We start from the raw sequence: 9,409 nt of genomic DNA, 5'->3' as shown, positions 1-9,409 counted from the left end.
TCCTCCTCCGCGCAGCCGCCCGCGCTGCCCCATTCCTCACGCTCCGGCAAGCCGCCCCGCTCCGGCCGCCGAACCTCGTCACCGCCGCCTGCGTTCAACGGCGCCGGCAGCCGCACCGCTCCGCCCGGCTCCTCCCGCCTCGACCGCGGCCTCCATCGCCGCCCAGGCCCGCGCCCCTCTCCGCCACCTCAAGGTCCGGCCACCGCGGCCATCGACGCCGACGAGCTTCACCGGCGAGCAGCGCCGCCACCTCGGTTCGTGTGCCATGAACAGTAAACCCTAGATCCAGAGGTTGTTTTTCTTCTAAGTCCTCGAAATTCCAGATCCATGTGCTCATGTTCATAGCCTCGTAACTTTGCATCCGTACCTTCGATTTGGGCATATAGCATATGAAAATGTTCATCTCAGAGAGTACATCATTTAATTCCATTGCATCATTTTAATTTGAGTTCATATTGATGCCCGAAATGCTGTTAGAAGAGGGCTACTTGAGATATTTGTCAGATCTACTGCTCCATTTAGCTTTTTGTCATTTTTGCCATGATTATTGTGTGCATGTTATGACCATGAGTTCTACATATGTTTTGTTAAGGGTTTTGCCATCTTTCCAGAGGTGCAACCCATGTATTTTTGTGATGTGTGTGGTAACTAGCAAAAGCTTGCAAAGTGGTGCACTTGGTAATTCTGATTTCAGGGACTTGGCAATTCCACAAAGTCCTTGAGCTGTTTATCTCATATGGCCATATGTTTATGTTGTTTCCTAGTGATCCGTGCCTCTTTTGAGGATGATCAGTAAGGATGTGTTGTTAATCTTGTAGTGCTCTATCCATCCATGTCTTTATTTGCAATTATGGAGCACCCTAGCTTGAGTCAATCGAGCTCTACTTTTGCTACTTTGTGAATCTGGGCAGATTGTCAACTTGTTTGCAATTTTGCCGATGATGTTGTAATTGATCCGTGCATGCTATGCTATTGTTCTTGCCATGTCTAGCTTGCATTTTGTGTGTTCGTGATGGGTTTATGTTTGTCTTGCCATGACTTGCATCGTAGTGAGTGCATCGAGCTCGTAAACATGCCTACTTGAGATATATTTCAGCATGTGCCAGTTTTCACTAAGTCTGAAAACTGATTATGTTTTGGCTATGTTCACATGCTTGCAATTGTATTTTCTGATCCCTTTTGGCTTAAGGTCACTAAGGGACTTTTGTTAAGCTCTTTAAGTAGCTCCATGCCATACTTTACTTTGCCACGTTCAGGTCCTGTATCATGTAGTTTTGTTGCTCAGAAGTGTGCTATCTGATCTGAAATTCCAGACAAGTGTTGATTTCACTAAGTCTGAAATCTGTTTGTCATATGCATTTTTGCCATGCTTGTTTGAACCTGTTAATTGATGAATTGGCCGTAGCTTAGTGCTAGACTTTTGTTAAGCATCTTGAATGCATCCCTGCCATGTATTTTGTTATCATGTTTGGGTGCTGTAGCATGTTCATCTCATTGCATTTAGATGGCTACTTGCTGTAAATCACAGACCGGTGTCATATTTGAATTGCTTGCCATTTCCAAACCGTAACTCCGATTCCGGTGTTCTTTATATCGTTTTCAAGCGATTTCATCTCATCTTTCCAGTGGCACGCTTGGATTTCCAAGTTGAGGCCAGGTTCATGCATCCCTTGTCAAATCTTGCATATGCATCCCGCATCGCATCTCGCATAGCATATCATCCTTGCATCGTATTGTTTGATCCTTGCACGTGGTTGATCGTGTCCTTGTTGCTTGTTTGTCTTGTTTGGGTAGAGCCGGGAGACAAGTTCGCTAACGAGGAGCCCGTTGAGTTTGCTTTCGAGGATCCAGTCAACTCTGACAACTTTGCAGGCAAGATGATCATACCCTCGAAATCACTAATATCTTTGCTATGCTAGTTTGCTCGCTCTTTTGCTATGCCAATGCTACGATGCCTACCACTTGCTTTCAAGCCTACCAAATTGCCATGTCAAACCTCTAACCTACCATGTCCTAGCAAACCGTTGATTAGCTATGTTACCGCTTTGCTTAGCCCCTCATATAGCGTTGCTAGTTGCAGGTGAAGATTGGAGGCCGTTCCTTGTTGGAAAATTTATTTACTTGTTGGGATATCATTATATTATCTTGTTATCTTAATGCATCTATATACTTGGTAAAGGGTGGAAGGCTCGGCCTCTCGCCTAGTGTTTTGTTCCACTCTTGCCGCCCTAGTTTCCATCATATCGGTGTTATGTTCATGGATTTTGCGTTCCTTACGCGGTTGGGTTATAATGGGAACCCCTTGATAGTTCGCCTTGATTAAAGCTTTTCCAGCAATGCCCAACCTTGGTTTTACCATTTGCCACCTAGACTCTTTTCCCCTTGGGTTTCCGGAGCCCGAGGGTCATCTTATTTTAAACCCCCCCCCGGGCCAGTGCTCCTCTGAGTGTTGGTCCACCTGTCAGCTGCCGGTGGCCACCAGGGGCAACTCTGGGCTGGCCTACCCGTACCTAAGACAATCTGAGTGTGCCCTGAGAACGAGATATGTGCAGCTCCTATCGGGATTTGTCGGCACATTCGGGCGGTGTTGCTGGTCTTGTTTTAACCTGTCGAAGTGTCTTGAAGAACCGAGATACCGAGTCTGATCGGAACGTCTTGGGACGAGGTCTATTCCTTCATTGACCGTGAGAGCTTGTCATGGGCTAAGTTGGGACTCCCCTGCAGGGTTTTGAACTTTCGAAAGCCGTGCCCACGGTTTTGGGTAGATGGGAATTTGTTAATGTCTGGTTGTAGATAACTTTAACCTTAACTTAATTAAAATGAATCAACTGAGTGTGTTACCGTGATGGCCTCTTCTCGGCGGAGTCCGGGAAGTGGACACGGTGTTGGAGTAATGCTTGCGCAGGTTGCTCTCTAGTTTCTCGCTCGCGCTTTGCCTCCTCTTCTCGCTCTCTTTTGTGAATAAGTTAGCCACCATATTTTGCTAGTCGCTTGTTGCAGCTCCACATATATTTACCTTGCCATACCTATAAGCTTAAATAGTCTTGATCGCGAGGGTGCGAGATTGCTGAGTCCCTGTGGCTCACAAATTACTATTACACCAGATGCAGGGCCTGATGATTCCGCTCCAAGAGACGCGCTTGAGCTCAAGTGGGAGTTCGACGAGGACTCTCAACGTTACTATGTTTCCTTTCCTGATGATCAGTAGTGGTGCCCAGTTGGGGGTGATCGGGACTGTGTCGCTTGTTGGGTTATCTTTTATTTTGGCACCGTAGTCGGGCCATGAGTGTTTGGATGATGTAATGTTATTTATGTACTTGATTGACGTGGCGGGTGTAAGCCAACTATGTTATCTCCCCTTTTATTATCTATATTACATAGGATGTTGTGAAGATTGCCTAACTTGCGACATATCCCTTCAATGCGATTATGCCTCTAAGTTGTGCCTCGACACGTGGGAGATATAGTCGCATCGAGGGTGTTACAAGTTGGTAATCAGAGCCTTCCCCGACCTTAGGAGCCCCATTGCTTGATCGTTTTTAGCGGCTGAGTTGTGTCCAGAAAAATGTTTTTGAGTCAATTAGAAATTATATATCGGAGAGTTTAGGAATTCTTTTTACTCCCCAGTCTCCTCATCGCTCTGGTAAGGCATCCTGACGTAGAGTTTTGACTCTCCTCTTCTCAAATTTCACAAAAAAATAATTTAGGATCACGCGGGTATCTTGGAATCATTCCGATGGTTTTATGATGAGAACATTGTCTTGGTGCCTCCTGTCAGGGGTTTTGCGGAAGTGTCCCGGGGAGTTGAGCTCTGAGGTGTTGTCGTCATAATTTTATCATTGCAGTTCTGGAATACCTGAGTTTAGTACGCCGACATCGAAAATCTCTTTTATGCAGTTCGTTGGTGAGATAACCTCGACGCCACCCAGTACTAGGGCGGGAGTTCGGGAGTATCGCCATAACTTGTATAACGGATGCTTTTCGAAGGTTGAGGTAGATGGTTTCCGAAGTTTTTTCTCGGTTATGTGTTGAAGGATGGATACAGCTGGATGTAGGATTTGCTAGTTTGGGTGAGATATTATGCTTCCCCTGTATCCCCAACACCTGATTGCATAACCGGAAAGGTTCGGGAGTTTCATAGGTGGGAATTCTAGTAGCTCTAGTTCTTCTTCCATGGATATTGGTTTGAGATTGGGATTTCTTACCGATTATTCGTTCTTGATCCGTACCTTGTTGATTTATTTCTCTACTTAATTCTACGTGGCTTCTCAATTATGGATATGTGACCATTTCAAGAGGAATGCATTCGTTCGTTTTGTTCGGATGTGAATACTATATGTTGCAATTTTCATTCCGTTGGATTTAGCTTCAATAATTGTCTATCAATGTGCTAATGGATGTCAACCTCTTCAGGATGGCTCCTCCAATGCGCACGACTCCGAATCCTGATCCGCCACCACCTCCACCTCCTCCGGAGGCATGGCAAGTTGTGATGGCCGCAACCAATGCAAACACACAGTTGATCATGCAAATTCTTCAAGATCGCAATCAAGGCAACCAAGGGAACCAAGGCAACAATCAGAATCACTTTGCTACACTCAACCAGTTCCTTGCTAATGGGCCAAAGACTTTCAGCAATTGTGTTGAGGCAACCGATGCTGACGATTGGCTAGTGGATCTGTGCAAGCATTTCGAGTGCAGTAACGTCAGGCCTGAGGACTTTGTCAAGTTTGCTTCCTTCCAACTCAAAGATCAAGCTGCAGAATGGTTCCAGCAGTACAAGGACTCCAGAGGTGGACGTGTTATCACTTGGGATGAATTCCATCGAGATTTCCGAGCTCATCATATTCCCCAGAGCGTGGTTGAAAGCAAGCGTGAGGAATTCCGCAACCTGAAGCAAGGCTCTTTGTCTGTCTATGACTACAACAAGTTGTTCTAGAAGCTCGCCCGCTTTGCCAAGCAGGACGTTCCTGATGAGAAGAGCATGATATACCAGTTCAGGGGTGGTCTCAGAGAAGAAATTCAGCTAGCTCTTGTTCTCTTTGAGCCCTTGAGGTACGATGAGTTCTACAACATGGCACTGAAGCAAGAGGCTGCTCAGTTGAGGTGTGATGCTTCCAAGAAGCGAGTCAGAGATGTTACTCCTTCTTCCTCTACTCAAGTGGCTAAGCAGCAGAAGTATTGGCTTCCTCCTCCTCCGTTCCGTCAGCCGTATTAGTAGAAGAGCAAAGGTGGCAGTGGTTCTTCCCACCCACCCAACCCTGGCTTTCAGAACAAGACTTCGTCTCAAGCTCCAAGATCGAGTGCTCCGTATCACCGTCCGCTTTCAGAGGTCACGTGCAACAAGTGTCAACAGAAGGGTCACTATGCCAACAAATGTTTCAACCAGAGGCGTCTTCCTCCTCCTCCTGTCAGATCGGCAAGTACAGCTATGGTCAAGCATAACCCCAAGCACGCCAAGGTCAACTTGATGAATGCAGCTCAGGCAGAGGATTCATCAGATGTCATCATGGGTAACCTTCCTGTTAATGATATTCCTGCTAAAGTTCTTTTTGACACGGGTGCATCGCATTGTTTCATCTCGAGACCGTTTTCATCTAAGCATGGTTTGGCTTTGCAAGTTTTGCCTAGTCCTTTAGCAGTTGTCTCTCCCGGTAAGTGCATGCATGCTAACTCCATCGTTCTGGATGTTACTATTACCTTGGGTGACTACAAGTTTCTGGATTCTCCAACGGTTCTTGGTGACTCCGATATTGATCTTATTCTTGGAATGGATTGGCTTTCTAAGCACAAGGCTCAGCTTGATTGTGTAGCCAGGCAAATTCAATTAACTCATTCCTCTGAGAATGTAATTGTCTTTGCCACTCGTGATTATACTATCCGTCTGTTTTCTCTCAATGAGAAGGGTGAAATGGATGCTATCTCACAAATTCCAGTCGTTTGCGAATATCAAGACGTCTTTCCAGAAGAGCTTCCAGGAATGCCTCCGCACCGGCCAGTTGAATTCGTTATTTATCTTGAGCCCGGCACAGAACCTGTGTGCAAATGTCCTTACAAGCTCGGACCTGAAGAGTTGAAGGAGCTAAAGAAGCAACTCGATATTCAAGAGAAAATGGGTCTCATCCGGCCTAGTTCTTCTCCGTGGGGTTGTGGTGTTCTTTTTGTGAAGAAGAAGGATGGAACGGACCGACTTTGTGTTGATTACCGTCCATTGAACAAGAAGACCATCAAGAACAAATACCCACTTCCTAACATCAACGAGCTGTTCGAACAACTCAAAGGTGCCCAAGTATTCTCCAAGCTTGATCTCCGTATGGGTTATCATCAGATTCGAATCCGTGAGCAAGATATTCCCAAGACGGCTTTCAGGACAAGCTATGGTTCATATGAATACACTGTCATGTCTTTTGGCCTCGTCAACGCTCCTCCGACGTTCTCTCGTATGATGAACTTCATCTTCAACGCCTACACCAATGACTTCATTTTGGTCTATCTCGACGACATTCTGGTTTTCTCCAAGAACAAGGAAGATCATGCCAAGCACTTGCGTTTGGTGCTCGGTAAGCTCAGGGAACATCAGTTCTATGCCAAGTTCTCCAAGTGTGAATTTTGGCTCGATGAGGTTCTTTATCTTGGTCATATCATCTCTGCCAAGGGCATTGCCGTGAATCCTGAGAAGGTGTCTGCAATTATGAATTGGGAACCTCCTCAGAATGTGAAGCAACTCCGTAGCTTCCTCGGTCTCGCAAGCTATTGCCGAAGATTCGTTGAAAACTTTTCTAAGATCGCGAAGCCTCTCTCTAATCTCCTCCAGAAGCACGTCAAGTACGTTTGGTCTCCGGAGTGTAACATTGCTTTCAACACCTTGAAAGAGAACTTGATCACTGCTCCAGTTCTGACTTCGCCTGATGAATCCAAACCGTACGAGGTCTTTTGTGATGCCTCTCTCCAAGGTCTTGGCGCAGTATTGATGCAAGAGAAGAAAGTTGTTGCTTATACCTCTCGCCAGTTGAAGCCCAATGAGAAGAACTACCCCACTCATGATCTCGAGTTGGCGGCAGTTGTGCATGCTCTTTTGACTTGGAGACATCTCTTATTGGGAAGAAAAGTGGACATTTTCACTGATCACAAGAGTCTCAAGTACATCTTCACTCAGCCTAATATCAACCTCAGGCAAACTCGATGGGTCGAAATGATTCAAGAGTATAATCCGAGTATCGAGTATACTCCAGGCAAGGCCAATGTGATTGTTGACGCATTGAGCAGGAAAGCTTACTGCAACAGTCTGATTCTTAAGCCTTATCAACCCGAGCTTTGTGAAGCTTTCCGCAAACTTAATCTGCAAGTTGTTCCTCAAGGTTTCCTCGCCAACCTTCAAGTCTCTCCTACCTTGGAAGACCAGATTCGCCAAGCCCAGCTTCTTGATGCTATGGTGAAAAAGGTGAAGATTGGGATTGCCAAGAGTCAGCCCAAGTACAAGTGCTACCGCCTTGATGACAAGGACACTCTCTTCTTCGAGGATCGTATTGTTGTACCCAAAGGTGAACTTCGTAAAGTGATCTTGGACGAGGCTCACAATTCTCTCCTCTCCATCCACCCTGGGAGCACGGAGATGTATTAGGACCTCAAGCAAGCTTATTGGTGGACTTGAATGAAGCGCGAGATTGCTCAATTCGTGAATGAATGTGATGTCTGCAGAAGAGTGAAGGCAGAACACCAAAGGCCAGCTGGTCTCCTCCAACCTCTTTCCATTCCAGAATGGAAGTTTGACCACATTGAAATGGACTTCGTGACTGGGTTTCCAAAGTCCAAGCGTGGCAATGATGCTATATTCGTTGTCATCGATAAACTACTAAAGTGGCTCACTTTCTGCCTATCAAAGAGTCGATCACTGCAGCTCAATTGGCGGAACTCTGTACCTCTCGGATTGTCTCTCTGCACGGTATTCCACAGGTGATCTCTTCAGACTGTGGCAACATCTTTACCTCAAAGTTTTGGGATTCTTTTCAGAAGGCCATGGGCACCAACATCCGCTTCAGCACAACTTTCCATCCTCAAACTAGCGGTCAAGTCGAGCGTTCAACCAGATTCTTGAAGATATGCTCGTGGCTTGTGTGATCTCCTTCGGCATGAAGTGGGAGGATTGCCTTCCTTATGTTGAATTCTCCTACAATAACAGTTTTCAAGCAAGTTCGGGCAAGGCCCCATTTGAAATTTTGTATGGCAGGAAGTGCCGTACCCCTCTCAACTGGTCTGAAACTGGTGAACGTCAGCTTTTGGGTAATGACTTAATCACAGAGGCAGAGGAAATGTGCAAAGTCATTCGTGATAACCTCAAAGCAGCCTAATCCCGTCAGAAGAGCTACTATGATAGTAAGCACCGTGATTTGGCTTTCGAGATCGGAGATCATGTTTACCTCCACATCTCTCCTTTCAAAGGAACTCATCGCTTCGGTATCAAAGGGAAGCTTGCCCCTAGATACGTGGGACCTTTCAAGATTGTCAGCAAGAGAGGCGACCTCGCCTATCAACTCGAGCTTCCTTCAAACTTTGCAAATGTCCATGACGTGTTCCATGTCTCTCAGCTTCGAAAGTGCTTCAAGACTCCTGACCGCACTGTCAACTTCGAGGACATTGAGCTCCAAGAAGATATGTCTTATCGTGAGCACCCAGTTGCTATTCTTGAAGAGACTGAACGCAAGACTCGCAATAAGTCAATCAAATTTCTCAAAGTCAAGTGGTCACACCATTCCGACCGTGAAGCTACCTGGGAACGCGAGGATCACCTCCGTTCTGAGTACCCGGCGTTATTTCAGTCCTAGATCTCGGGACGAGATCCTTTCATAGTGGTGGAGTGTTGTAACACCCCGGATGTAACTTTCCCAATTTGTACTCCAACTCTTGCCGTTTCCGGTGTTTAGTTATTTTATTTTCTCGGGTTCGGGTTTTTTGTCTTTGTGTGTTTTTCTCGTTGTCATGCATCTCATATCATGCCATCATGTGCATTGCATTTGCATACGTGTTTCATCTCATGCATTCGAGCATTTTCCCCGTTGTCCGTTTTGCATTCCGGCGCTTCGTTCTCCTCCAGTGGCCATTTCTACCTTTCTTTCGTGTGTGGGGATTAAACATTTCCGGATTGGACCGAGACTTGCCAAGCGGCCTTGGTTTACTACCGGTAGACCGCCTGTCAAGTTTCGTACCATTTGGACTTCGTTTGATACTCCAACGGTTAACCGAGGGACCGAAAAGGCCTCGTGTGTGTTGTAGCCCAACACCCTTCCAATTTGGCCCAAAACCCACCTAAACCCTCTCCATCTTCTAGAGCGTTTGATCACGATCGCGTGGCCGAAAACCGCACCTCATTTGGACTCTCCTAACTCCCTCTATGGCTATAAATAGAACCCCC

This window comes from Triticum aestivum, chromosome 6A (genome assembly GCF_018294505.1).
Source record: "Triticum aestivum cultivar Chinese Spring chromosome 6A, IWGSC CS RefSeq v2.1, whole genome shotgun sequence".
NCBI classification, from domain to species: domain Eukaryota; kingdom Viridiplantae; phylum Streptophyta; class Magnoliopsida; order Poales; family Poaceae; genus Triticum; species Triticum aestivum.
This window is presented reverse-complemented; position numbering follows the sequence as displayed.